This window comes from Amblyomma americanum, chromosome 5, assembly GCF_052857255.1.
Source record: "Amblyomma americanum isolate KBUSLIRL-KWMA chromosome 5, ASM5285725v1, whole genome shotgun sequence".
NCBI classification, from domain to species: Eukaryota; Metazoa; Arthropoda; class Arachnida; order Ixodida; family Ixodidae; genus Amblyomma; species Amblyomma americanum.
This window is the reverse complement of record NC_135501.1, coordinates 24,433,455-24,448,027: the sequence shown is the minus strand read 5'-3', so window position 1 is coordinate 24,448,027 and position 14,573 is coordinate 24,433,455. Positions and strand designations below refer to the sequence as shown.

The following is a 14,573-nucleotide window of genomic DNA, read 5'->3' as shown; positions in this document are numbered from 1 at the left end:
CTTGTCGAAACGTTGGCAAGCACCCTGAAGTTTTCCCCTCGGTTGTTGACTTTGCGAGTGTCAAGAAGCTTTCTGCCTGCCCTCTCTCTACCACTGATCTGACAAAGTTAGGGAACAATGCTTTGGTAGCTGCAGGCAATGCACCAATAGAAATTTGTCTGTTGTTGGAATACAGCATGCTTTCTGCCAATTTGGCTGAAATTGATATAACCGGGGAAGCCGTTACGGTTAAATTTTTTTCAATCTACCTTGCATTTATACGCATACTATAATCACCGTTGTGCTGTATGACGTTACGTTCGAGAACCCCTATGCTGTTGAATTTAATCTCAAGCTTTTCAATACATCTTGCAGCTATACGCCACTTCAAACCCCACATACCATACCTTCAGTCTTAAAATATAATGTAACAAGCAGTCTACCTATGCTACACTGTTCCCGACTATATTTGGGAACAAAAAAAATTGTAGGACGCTTAAGCTTAGCCTTTAATTGTGGAATGCGACAGCATGTTGCAGCGCTGCCAGGGAATTACTTATGTATGCAGCAGTACACAAAGACTTTTCACGAAGTCACAGAACACAACGCATTCACTACGTCCCCTTTTATTCATTTCGAACCAATGAGCCTACGTAGTGTTCTGTGCGTGCTCGCCTGACAATCTGAATGACCTGGATTAGATTCCTCGTATCTCCACAATTTCTTTTTTATATGGAAGTTATCGTGTTGCAAAGCTGACGCCGGTTGTTCTGCGACACGAGCTCCTTAACACTGCCACATTAACCTGCCAGCTTTCATCAAAGCATGCATATAAAGTGCTCAAAACATTAAGTTTTGTTATTTATATACAAAACTGCTGGTCTCCACTTAGACCAAAGCATGTGGAGAGTCAGTACAGTAGGAAGTTCAGAATAATTAGAAGCGTCACAAGCATTGAAATAAAGTGAACTACCCAATATTTTACAGCTAGAAGTTTCCAGGTTAGCACAAAACGTAAAAGGTCAGAACAGTTGAAAATGAAGGCTGGAGTGAAGGCTCGAGTTCTAAAAGTATGCTTGGACATATGTTTGTGCCACGATTGTGAGGAGACATTTTGACAGTTCTATATTGCAACTCTTGAGACTGAAAAATAAAAAAACACAAGATGAAATTCTTGTGCCCTAGATGAGAATGATGATAGGTAGTCTGGTGTGCTACTTTAATTTCTTTATTTTTATACGCAGACCTCCAAGAGGTATGCACACGTAATACCCCTGTCTGAATTTGCTGTGCGACACATACATGCCGGACGTGTACAGCCGTCCAAGCCTTTTGACTCTCCTTGTCAGAATCTCTGGTATCAGTGCATGCTTGCTGAAGTGCAGGAGTCCTGGCAGTAACTCCCGATTCCAGAATTCTTCATTGAAGTTTATTCTCTCTACATAGAGGTATGGCGGGTCTTCTGTCGTGTCTCCCTCGCTCCAGATGACAAGGTCGCACCAGTTATGGCCCGTAACTGCCATCTGGCCTTGAATTTGGTAAAAATAGGCATGGTCCTGCTTCAGCTCCACACCGTCTTCAGTTAGCCTGCAGCAGAAGTTTTTTCTAGGCAGGCTTCTTCGCATGCCATACCTTTTTTGGAGAAGGGGCATTTAACCTCAAGTAGGCCTTCTCCATTTAAAACAACAATCCTGTCTGGTGAGGCAGCTATGAAGGGGTACTGCTAATGGACATGAAGGACAGTTTCCTGCACTGCTACACTCAAATCTTTAGCGTGCTGCAGCTTTACATAGGCCTCTACAGCATCTGCCTCGTGCTCTCTGCCATATGCAATCACTTCAGACGTGGCTCTATTACAAGGGTACAGTAAACCCTTTAGTAAACCATATGGCGTGGTACAACGGCAGATCCTTTTAAAGGGTGATGCTGTTAGCCGGCCAACCCGAGCTGCATGCCACTTCTTGTTGGCTGCTTGGCCGACCGTTTCTTCGCATATATCATGCCTCTCTTCTCGGCTTAGTGGCTTGAGTGTCTGCATTGTGATGACCCCCATAATGCGCAGGTCCACACGGGACGGAGAGGCAAAGAGACACCGTATGGCTCAGTTTAAACAAACAGGTATATTCAGTAATTACACATGATTAAGATTATACATCAGAGGCTGGGGCGTCCGAGCTTACGTGCCGACGACTTCATGGGGGCGATGGAGTGGCTCCGGAGTTGGGCTCGAGCGGTTGCTGGCAGAAGCTGCACGCCGTCGGGCTTCGGCGCTGAAGGCCCTCTTGGCGAACGATGTCGTCCTGAGCGTCGTTGCAGTAGAATTTCAATAGTCGTCCGTTTCTTCGAGGATGGTTCACAAACCCTTCCTCTAGTGTCGTTCGGCTTGGAAGATGAACAGGAGGCGAGCTTGTAGATGATGACAGCAGAGCATAATTTTACAACATACATATACAGAGAGTTAAACTGGAAAAAGCAGAACTGAATTTACAAAAGAACAAACTTTGCACTACTGTACTCATCGACCGGGCAGGTTAGTGCCTAAGTAGCATCACATTACATGCTAAGCATGGAGCCCCAGCTCAGACTGGACTGCATCCGTTTACATGTGCTTTTAAGCACTTGATTAACAAAGGACTAAGGGCGGTCATTTCCAGTGGCCCGCCCAAAGCATCAATTCTCCAATCCAAAATAACATGCGAGATGGGGACCACCACTTGGGTTGGGCTTAGCCTCGACCCCAGAGTCTGTTAACAATACAAACTAAATAAACAACAAAAACGCCACCACTCTCTCTCAAGTGAGAGTATACACAGGCTCTCTCTTCGGAGCTAATTCACTAGCGCCTGTCTTTCCACATTCTTGGCGAGTACTGCCTGTCTGTCTGACAGGTGTCCGTCACAGCCCTTCTGGGAAGCTGTGGGTGCCTTCCCGGCGATAGCCCACGACAAAGGGGGGGGAGGGAAAGAATGTTGTCTTCGCGGTAGCGCATAGCGTCGGCTGTGGTACGGCGCGCTCTGGCCCGCTGACAGCTCCCTTGTCCTGGAATGTGCCCGGAAATTGGGGAGGATAAAGCCTGTTTCCCCGGGGCGGCGGCGGGTCCGGTTGTTCTGGTCGTCACTCAAAGAGCATGGCTGGGTAATTGATGATGCCGCTGTCACGGGTCTCCGTCTACGCCGCGCCGTCGAACGTGGATCCTCGTAGCACACACGGAATGTCACACTCGCTCACCCTCCAGAAGAATGTTCTCCGAACATTTGAGTCCACGCAGCTCCCCTTGTCTTTCTGAATCGCCTCGCACAGTGCGTCCGACAAAACACTTTTCGCTGCACTCAACACCACTGCACAACACCATATGCCTCCGCTGTCAATACTGGCGTCTCCAGGGGCAGCACTGATCTTCTTTTACAGATAAACATGAAACTCAGCACCCAAGCCTCTCCTTTCTAGTCCAAACTGGACGAAATAAATTTACCACAGTTACAAAGGAGCTCCCACTTCTAGCACGATCACGGCACAGACAAAAATATAGATAACGAAAGGAAGTAGGGCAGGTTCTGCATGCGCTCCGCATGCTCTCCTGTGAAGGTGTTACTTAATGACAGAAAGGTTTAACTACCAACTCCGATAACTTAACACATACGCATATAGCAATGTTATGAGCTGCGGCATTACACAATTCTAACCAGTTCACAACTCCGCTCTGTTTACGCCATTAGTCCGACTTAGCTTTCCGATTTCGCAGCGGATATCGGCCTTCATGAGTCATACTAAGTAAGTCTGTGCCCCTTTGTCTGCTTTGGGACTCGCGAGGGCTCGTGGCAGGAGCCTCTCCTGGCGTTATCTGCGCGGCAACCTCGCGCGCTTCTTCTTCTAGCAATGCATGAAGTAAATCCGGTGGCATTTCAGCCGTCACCTCGGGCGCCTGCCGAACAAATGCAGGAGAGGGCGTTTCTTGCGAACTATCTGCGCGCCCCGCTTCACTTCTGTCCCCATCAAAATCCGCGCTTTCCCTTTCCTCATTTCGTGAATACTGAACCGGTGCCGACTTGAGGCGATTTGCGTGTATCCTTATCAAGCGCCGGTTCACGTCTCGGACTCTGAAGTTTACCGGAGAAAGCTTCTCGACAACCTCGCACGGTCCTCTCCACTTCGTCTGGAACTTACGAGCTAGCCCAATCTGCCTTTGGCAGTTTTCAATGTACACGCTGTCCCCCACATCAAACGGCGCGTCTCTAGCACTGCGATCGTGCACCTCCTTCCTGCGCTTCGCCGCTTTCTTTAAGGACTCCTTTGCGATGTCCCTCGCCACTTGCAAGCGCGATTCTAGCTCAACCTTATAGTCGTCCAGTGAAGCGTATGGGACACGACGGGGGCCCTCTGGCACTTCACTAGGCTGGTCCGGGTCTCGGCCGTAGAGAAGAAAGAATGGCGATTCGCCCGTGCTCTCGTGTGCTGCGGAATTGTAGGCAAACATTGCATACGGGAGCCACAAGTCCCAGTCCCGCTGGTCGCGCGAAACAAAATGCGACAGGAACCCGGCCACGGTTTGGTTCAGTCGCTCCACCGCGCCGTTGCAAGCCGGATGGTACGGTGTTGTCTGCTTCTTAGCGATCTTAAGCAGCTCGCAAACTCTCCTCATTAGCTGCGACACGAAGTTCGTTCCCCGATCTGTCAAGAGTTGCCTCGGGGGTCCATGTCGGAGCACGATCTGTTCGACAAATGCTCTTGCAACCGTGTCTGCCTTCTGATCTGGGAGTGCTACCGCTTCCGCGTATTTTGAAAGGTGATCGACAAATACTAAAATGTACTTGTTTCCGGAAGTGGTCGTGGGCAATGGGCCCATTATGTCCATACCTGTCCGCTCGAAGGGAGCCGAAACCTCAGGGAACGGCTGAATTGGAGCTGGTCTTCGTCCCTTGGGTGTTTTTCTTTCGAGACAGGAATGACACTTCGCACAGTAGTCTCTAACATCCTGTCGCATGCCACTCCAAAAGTACAAATGCTCCACACGCCTGCGTGTCTTCGCTACGCCAAAATGACCGGCGCATGGCGCATCGTGAAACGCGCGAAGAACCCTTTCTGTCCACGACCGAGGTATGACGACTCTCTCCCAAGCGGTTTTCTCTGGTCTCCCTTTCCTGGTTGGCCTCGTGCGCCGACACAGGGTGCCGTCTTTGTCAATGAAATAACCTAGCTGTTCGGGGTGAGACGGTGCGCCCTCTAAGCTTTCGATTATTCGCTTCAGGTCAGGATCTTTGCACTGCTCTGTGCGTAATTCGGCGGGGTCGACTACGGGGACAAACTCATCTATAGCTGCCATTGCAGCTGTGCGGCTGAGTGCATCAGCATTCAGATGTGTCTTTCCTGACTTGTGCTCAACTTCAAAGCAGTATTCCTGCAGGTGTAGATTCCATCTAGCGAGTCGCGAGCTAGGGTCCCTGACACTCATCACCCATTTCAGAGGATGGCAGTCTGTGACTAGCTTGAATTTGCGGCCGTAAAGGTAGCATCTGAAGTGCTTTACTGCCCAGACAACGGCGAGGCACTCCCTTTCCGTAGCTCCGTACTTTTGCTCTGTGGGGCTCAGCTGTCGGCTAGCAAACGCAACGGGATGTTCTTTGCCCTCGATAACCTGAGATAGCACGGCACCAACTGCGAACTTTGACGCATCTGTGGCCATAACGAAGGGCAAACTAAAATCCGGGTGGCGCAACAGCGGTGCACTCATTAGCTTCCTTTTCAGGGCCCCAAAAGCATTCTCCGCGTTTTCGTCCCAGCGAAAGGCGACATTTTTGGCTGTTAAGGCGGTGAGCGGCTTAGCGAGCTTGGCGAACTCCTCTATGTGCCTTCGGTAGTAACCGATCAGGCCGAGAAACTGCCGGACCTGGCGGACGCTAGTCGGGGATGGAAAATCCGAGACACACCTTAGTTTCTCAGGGTCCGGTCGCACGCCGTCAGCTGAAACAACGTGCCCGAGGTATTTCACCTCGTTTTTGAGGAATTGGCACTTAGAGGGCTTCAGCTTGAGACCCGCTGCTCTTAGTCGCACCAAAACCTGCTCAATATCGCGCAAATGGTTATCAAAACTGTCACTGTATATGATAATGTCATCCATATACACGAAGCACAGCCTCCCCAGAAGACCTGCCAGGATAACATCAGCGGTTCTCTGCCAGACAGCAGGGCTGTTGGCCAGACCCATCGGCATTCTTTTCCATTCATAGTGCCCTGAGGGCGTGTTGAATGCCGTTTTCTCGGCATCTGCAGGATCCATTGCTATCTGCCAGAATCCCGCCGCCATGTCCACTACCGTGAAGTACCTGGCAGAGCCCAGCTGAGAAAGCGTCTCCTGTATATTGGGGATGGGGTAGGGATCGATGCGAGTTACGGCATTTAGTTTGCGGTAGTCCACTACCAATCGATATGAGCCATCTGGCTTTTCCACCAATAGTGCTGGTGCTCCCCAGGGTGACTTTGAGTGTTCGACAATGCCGCGATCAATCAGGTCCTGCACCTGCCGCTCCATCCCCTCACGTTGGGAGTAAGGAATCCTGTACGCACGCTGGTAAACGGGCGATGAAGTGCCGGTTTCTATCCTGTGCTTTATAACGCCACAGCAGCCCAAATCCAGGTTGGACGCGGCGAATACCTCCGAGTAGTCGTTCAGTAAACCAGCCAGAGCTTCCCTCTCCCTGGATTTTACGTGAGAAAGATCGAACGACACCTTTGGAGCAGCCGAAGGACTAGCATGCTCTACAGTTGCGAGTACCGTATCGGTGGGCTCACGTTGCTCTATCGCAGAGGTGAAGAAAGCCAATGTTTTGTTCTTGGGAAGGCTCAGTGGCTGCTGGCTACAGTTAACCACCCGTAGGGGCACTCTGTTTGCGTCATTAACTGTCACGAGGCACGCGGCTGCCTTCAGGCCATTGCTGAGAGAGTCGACCGGCTCAAGCACTCCCACGGCGCCGCTCTCTACATCTGAAGGCACAAACGCGTACAAAATGTGCTCCGACCAAGGAAGGACGACCGCCTCCTCGACCAGCCGGACGGCAACCCGCGAATATACCTTCTCCAATGATCCCACTGTTGGACGGGTGTCAATATCGGTAATGCGAATCTCAGCCCCTCTCCTGTTCAAAAACGGAACTTTTGAGCCGCCCGCATTAACCTCTTCCTCAGAGAATGAGACTACTACCTTCCCTTTTCTCAAAAAATCCTGCCCTAATATACCTGACACTCCGTTTGGCAGAGACACCGTGTCCGGGCATACGTAGCAGGGGTGCTCCAATGCAATTCCGCCGAGAGAGAAGTGTAACCGGTAGAGTCCACTTATGCCAAGAGGATCCCCCGTTATGCCTACAAATTTGGTTGCCATACCACCAGACGCTTCCAACACCTCGCGGTCCCCCTTCCTTCGAAGCGTGTTAAAACTGCTCTCCTTAAGCAATGTCACCTTTGACCCCGTATCTATCAACAATTCCATGCAACAACCATTTAACTTGCAACGCACAACAGGGCATGCCTCGTCGGCCACACAAACTACCACCACCTCATCATCTACTGCTCCCTCCCCACGCTCCTCAGGCTGGGGAGGACTAACTAGTTTTTTGTCTCGGTATCTGGAGCCCCGCTGTCGGCTTGCTTAGGGCGTGTCTCGCCTGCTTCTCTTTGTGGCTCCCCACGGCGCACGTTTTGGCAGAACCTGGCGATGTGTCCGCGACCCTGGCAAGCGAAGCATACGATTTCTTCAAAATCTCGCATACCGCGCCTGTAGCTTTGTGGCGGTCTCCGGTTTCCAGCGAATGGGCGCTGTTGAGCGCGCGCTTCAACCTGGCGTTCTACCTGCTGAGTTAGCAGCTGTTCCAAGCGATCTAACCGCTCTGTCAAGAGAGCAACCTCAGGGTTGAGCACCGCTCTCTCTATGACGCGTACTCTCGCTGCGGCTGTCGTTAACGCCTCATTTCGTTCCTCATCCAATGCGGCCTCCACGGCTTGGTCGAAATTGCTCGGCTTGCGCGAGAGCACGAACCGGCGCACGGGGTCTTGCAGACCAGCCACGAACAAAGCGGTCATTTCCTCTTTAAGTATATCCTCCGCGTATTTCTTCCTTAGCTGGTCTCCTTCCTCCTCCCTGCTTAACGTATCGCGTGCTAGGCGCTGAAGCCGCGACGCAAATGTTCGCACGTCCTCCCCTACCATCTGTCCGGCGTCACGGAACCTCTGTACCCGCACGTGACGTGGTTCAGTGTCGAAATGCTCAAACGCGAGCTTCTTAAATTCCGCAAATGATTTTGTGGATTTTACTTTTTCGTCTCGCCAGGCAAAATCATGAGCAGCTCCTGCCATCTTACACCTCGCCATTCCCAGCATTTGAGCATCGGACCATCCCCCCATTTTCCCAATCTCTTCTAGCATGGAAAAGAAATCGCAGATTGGAACCCCGGTCTTATCTCCCGTAAACGTCGGAATGACGCTTCCTAATGCCAGCATGCTTGCTCCGAGCGACGGCTGTGGAGTGGGAGCTCCCTCAGATACAGTCATTTTTTTTTTCAAGCCCTCCAGTGCCTCAAGCCTCTCAAATGGGGGTAAAAGTCCCACAATCAGTCCCGTGATTCCCTTTTGATTACAATTTTGAAGTCATGAATGTCACAGCATTCAGAGAACATTTGCTTTTGAGACCCAACTTCTGACACCAGTGTGATGACCCCCATAATGCGCAGGTCCACACGGGACGGAGAGGCAAAGAGACACCGTATGGCTCAGTTTAAACAAACAGGTATATTCAATAATTACACATGATTAAGATTATACATCAGAGGCTGGGGCGTCCGAGCTTACGTGCCGACGACTTCATGGGGGCGATGGAGTGGCTCCGGAGTTGGGCTCGAGCGGTTGCTGGCAGAAGCTGCACGCCGTCGGGCTTCGGCGCTGAAGGCCCTCTTGGCGAACGATGTCGTCCTGAGCGTCGTTGCAGTAGAATTTCAATAGTCGTCCGTTTCTTCGAGGATGGTTCACAAACCCTTCCTCTAGTGTCGTTCGGCTTGGAAGATGAACAGGAGGCGAGCTTGTAGATGATGACAGCAGAGCATAATTTTACAACATACATATACAGAGAGTTAAACTGGAAAAAGCAGAACTGAATTTACAAAAGAACAAACTTTGCACTACTGTACTCATCGACCGGGCAGGTTAGTGCCTAAGTAGCATCACATTACATGCTAAGCATGGAGCCCCAGCTCAGACTGGACTGCATCCGTTTACATGTGCTTTTAAGCACTTGATTAACAAAGGACTAAGGGCGGTCATTTCCAGTGGCCCGCCCAAAGCATCAATTCTCCAATCCAAAATAACATGCGAGATGGGGACCACCCCTTGGGTTGGGCTTAGCCTCGACCCCAGAGTCTGTTAACAATACAAACTAAATAAACAACAAAAACGCCACCACTCTCTCTCAAGTGAGAGTATACACAGGCTCTCTCTTCGGAGCTAATTCACTAGCGCCTGTCTTTCCACATTCTTGGCGAGTACTGCCTGTCTGTCTGACAGGTGTCCGTCACAGCCCTTCTGGGAAGCTGTGGGTGCCTTCCCGGCGATAGCCCACGACAAAGGGGGGGGAGGGAAAGAATGTTGTCTTCGCGGTAGCGCATAGCGTCGGCTGTGGTACGGCGCGCTCTGGCCCGCTGACAGCTCCCTTGTCCTGGAATGTGCCCGGAAATTGGGGAGGATAAAGCCTGTTTCCCCGGGGCGGCGGCGGGTCCGGTTGTTCTGGTCGTCACTCAAAGAGCATGGCTGGGTAATTGATGATGCCGCTGTCACGGGTCTCCGTCTACGCCGCGCCGTCGAACGTGGATCCTCGTAGCACACACGGAATGTCACAGCATATATGACTGCACCTCAGTCGCTGAAGGCTCGCTCCAGAGGTCGTCGCTGTCTTCTATAGCCTTTTTGTTGCATGGTGGCCTTGTATTGGCTTTGTCGGTGGGACACAAGTACCGGAGTGCTTTCAGGTCTGGACAGGCGGATGCTAGTTTTTTTCTGAGTGACTCAATGTCGTGGGGAGTAGGGAGTGGTGTAATGGGGCAGGGGTCATAATCGCGCTTCCGCTTCCCACGTGGAGGCTTGTTGACACAGTACTTTTGGAATTTGATTTCGACCAAAGGCTTCCTTGGAGCTGCCTTTTTGCTGCAAGTGAAGGAAAAATAGGCTGCTTCAGTTGTGCAACCAAATTAATTATAAACATGGCTGTTCAATATATGAGAAACTTGAGTTTATTGTGTCCGCTATGTTTTTTATTGAGTAAACAATGTAACACTGTTGAATAAATTGCCATGACTGTATAAATAATCATGAAACTGTGCAGTTGTACATTTTGTGAAGGAAACAATGACATGTGAACTCATGAAACAATGTGCTTTGTAGCAGTGGTCTATTGGTTTCAGCATCCACCTTATACGTGGAACACCTTGGGGTTCAATCTCCGGTGTTGCCATTCGTGCATGAATGAGACCAAGTTACCCCCCCCCCCTTTTCTGGTGCTCAGTTTCTCCGAGGTGAAATGCATCTAAAACTGGTCTTTGAACCCACATTGAGTTAACGAGTTTATGTGCACAGTTTAGCCAAGCTGCCCTTGTGCCATTGATATTTATCGTGATCATAATATGCATGCATTAAGAATTTTATAGCTACGAACCTAGTTGAAATACAAGGCTCTTAGTGTACAGCAAGAATGGCAATGTAGCATTATTGGAGATGTGAGTAGGTGGAATGGGTGCTATACATTCAGCAGGGACTATCCACTTGCAAAGTACATCCGCGCAAGACGGTGCATTTTCTGCCCTCGCAGCAGCACTGAACAGCAGCCCTGCCACATGTTGGCAGGTTTCGCTGAGTCTACAATAGCAAAAAAACGAAATATTCACTATTGCGCACAAAATCTCAGGCCAGCCATGTAACTGCAACGCGTTTCTATCTAAACTAAGCGCGCGTTTTGCAACAGCGAGACTTGCACGTAATAAAGGCCGCGACAAGATACAAGGCGCAAAAGACGAACCCGTTGATGAGGCCAGTAATGCGCGCATCCAGCACGTTTCGAAACTGGTGCTCCTGCTATATTTCGTGCTTGCTGCCAAGTGCACACAGCGCGGTCGTTCCAGAAGAGTTTTGCCATCAACGCACGCGCGTATTGGGTAAACATCGCATGAGATATACTAGTATAAACACTGACCATAGATGCTACAATGTCAAGCTCTGCTATCTGAACCGCGGGAGCACGGGAGAGCGCAACGGCGCAACCTCGCGTACATCCGCGCATTCTCTCCTGCGGCCCGTTAGCGCGCAACGGGCAGTATCAGCACGAGCAGTATACGAGATAGTAGAACGGGTCGTTTACTAATCAGTAAAGTGTGCCCAGCGGCAAAAGGTGCTGTACGAAGTTAGCAAAAACTCCTTCCTTATAAAGAAAGCGTAAACATAAACATCTGTGCGCGTTAGAACTGCACCCCATTATACTATTAATCTCGCTCGCGCATAGGCGCACATTCGTGCACATTTTCATTTAGTCATTCGGCGTTTCGCACTAGAGAGACACACGTTTATAAACAAAATATCTCACCCAGCAACACAATCGCAGTGCGCTCCAACGATGTGGCCCGTACCAACGACGAACCATGCCGTTGTCACGTAAGCACCGGTCTTCATAGACGGTGCGCACGCCGCTCTCATCAGACCTAGTTCATCGTCAGCAGTTTCAAGGTTCACCTTCAAGTTTTTTACGTAACCTTCCTCCTTGAAGGACCAGCCGCGATGAGCCTGGCGAACAGTTGAGGTAGCAGAGTTCAGGTACTGCCACACGTGCTCGTTTCTCACGCTACAACGCGAAAAATCTTCGCTCCACCCCATTTATTGAAACGGAAATGGGATATTTTCCTCCTATATCATCGTCTTTGGCTGGCAAACGCACGTTTCCGGCAAATAAACGGCACTAAAACAACAAAAGTGCACGCCAACTGCCGAACGCTGCCTCTCACATGCTCGCTGAAAGAACCCCTTTCCAACCAAAAGTGCCGGTGGAGCTTCCCCGTTTGCACGACAGGGGGCGCTCGCTTTTCCGAAAATGGTCAATTCTCGAGACACGCTGGCGGCCATTCCAAATACCATGGACTTCCATTCTGTGCATGACCACATCAATGAGCTGCAACGTATTTTTCGAGGCCAGCGGACAAACGCTGTAGAGTTCTCTGGCACGATGAATGCAGCAAGGGAGGCAGCCAGTCACTTAAATGAGCTGGTATCTGTACCAAGATAAGTCTCTCGTCAGGCCCACCGAGACAACTACGGAATTCAATCACCGGAGGAATACTACCGTGTGGCAGTATATGTGCCGTACTTGGACTCTCTCACTGCTTCTTTAGCTCGCCGCTTTTCTGAAAGCAATGAGAGGAGCTTCAAACTTCTCCAGCTGCATCCATTAAAAATGCAGCACTTGAGCCGCGTTGAGTTCGCTGCCCTCGCCGAAGAACTCCAATGCTTTTACGACATCGGCAACTTCAAGGAAGAGGCCATCTCTTGGTACGAGATGTGGTGCAACAAAACTGCGGACCCATTAGAAGTTAGGCCAAGACATTCTTCCCCGATGTTGCAAAAGACATTGAGGTGGCTCTGGCTTTGCCAGTTACTGCCTGTACGGTCGAACGCTGCTTCAGTACAACGAGGAGAGTGAAAACCTGGCCACGCTCAACGATGACAAACGACAGGCTGTATGATGAGTGTGCACCGAGAGCATGTAGTGAAGCACAGAAATGACTTTATCACCCGTGTCATCACGCAATTCGCCCAGAAAAAATCCGAAGCGTCTGCAGTTGCTGTTCAGGGAAGTCTGACTGAGTGACCGTAGTTGCGTGTTTGTGAACATATTGTGCTGTGTGCTGGTCATCAATTCGAGTGAGACGAGAACCCGCATGAAGCCAGACTGAGCACTCTTCTCCACGAAGTGATAGTGTCTTTTTGCATTTTTTTATTTTGTTTGTTCGTCAATAAGCTCCAATGTATCTCTCCAAGCCGCGCATTAATTTGCTGTTTGTATTTTTTTCTTTCATGTGTGAATTTTAATTTTTTTCTTTATAAATAAATAAATAAATTTACTACGCAAATAGTGCCTTTTTGCTGCGAACATACCGCCCCGCCCCTCTCCGGCGCAAACAACCAACGGGCGCCCCTCCTTGATAAAAATTCTGCGGACGCCCTTGCCCGTCGGTATCAGCCGCGTACCTGCCTGAATGGTGCATATCGTACACGGATGCATCACATACTGCAGAGAGGGGAGTTACTGCTGTGTATAGTCCATCTCATCCGCATCTCAACTCTCGCGCGACGTATACGGCGGATACGTGCACCCCCCTGGCATTGGAACTTCAAGCCATTTACAATGCTCTATGTACAAACGTTAGCGCAAAATAAGACACATTCACAAGAAAGCTGGTCAAGACGTCTTGTCCACCTTTCTTGTGAATGTGGCTTATTTTGCGCTAACGTTTGTACATAGAACTATGCACCAACTAGCCCAGCAACAAGTGTTACTGGAGTACCATTTACAATGCCATTGCTTCCCTTGCGCTCGTTCCCGCATTCAATACAGTTCATATTTACACCGACTCCCTCGCCGCCCTTAAACAGCGTAAGGGTGTTCGACACACATTCCAGATTTCACAATCAATTCATATGCTTTGCGCAAAGTATCCATGTCCTGTGCGCATACACTGGATTAGCGCCCATGCTAATAACATAACATTAAAGCGGATGCTATGACTCATCTTCACACATCAGACGACCCGCCACCTTCCCCTTGTAGGCTTAACGCCTCAGGAGCGAAGGAAACGAGACCACTGCTACGAGCCGACACCAGAACAGAACTGCCTAGCCGTGGCTGCACGAGCCACGACCAGGTGCCGTCTTTATTCTCTTCGCAGGGTGGCGCGCGCTAGCCGGGTTGTCGGCGCCACCCAAGAGAGGGCGCTACAGGGCCCCCCGCCTAGACTGGAAGTCGAAACGAACGGAGGGCCGGCGACGGCACTCGAGCGCTAGGTCAGGCGGCGCTGGGAGTCGTTCCAGGGCTGGCCCGGGAGGCGAGGGTCGCTACAGGGCTTCCCCTCCTTCCTAGACGATTAGTCGGTATCAGTCAAGAGTCGTGCAGGCCGGCCGGGGTCTGAAGGTGAGGCTCAGGAGGGCGACTCTGGCTGTGGCGTTGAGGCCGAGCTTTCGGAAAGCGTCGAGGGACGCGGAGGTGCAGTGGCGGGGAGCTTGCGGCCAGGGGCTGCCGAGGCGGGCAGGGCTGGGGCGAAGGCGGCGTGGGTGAGACCGAGGCTGGTCCTGCGCCAGCTGCTGGCGGCGGCGACAGGGGGTCTGCAGCGTCGTGGAGCGGCAGCGGGCAGTAGGCGATGCCGAAGTCCTCCAGAATGGCAGCGCGCAGCTCGTCGTACGGCCGTCTGCCCAAGGCAAGGCAGGCAGGTAGGCGCAGCAGGTCGGGCGGAAGGATATCGCAAAGGACGGCGTGTTTGAACGGCTGGGTGGTGATGCCTTTCAGGTACAGCGCCGCCTCG

General features: G+C 51.0%; 1 pseudogene; it reads right to left on the bottom strand.

The window, feature by feature from the left end:
* Window positions 1-1,193: 1,193 nt before the first annotated feature.
* Window positions 1,194-11,916, bottom strand: LOC144134600 (uncharacterized; annotated as a pseudogene).
* Between the last annotated feature and the right edge of the window lie 2,657 nt (window positions 11,917-14,573).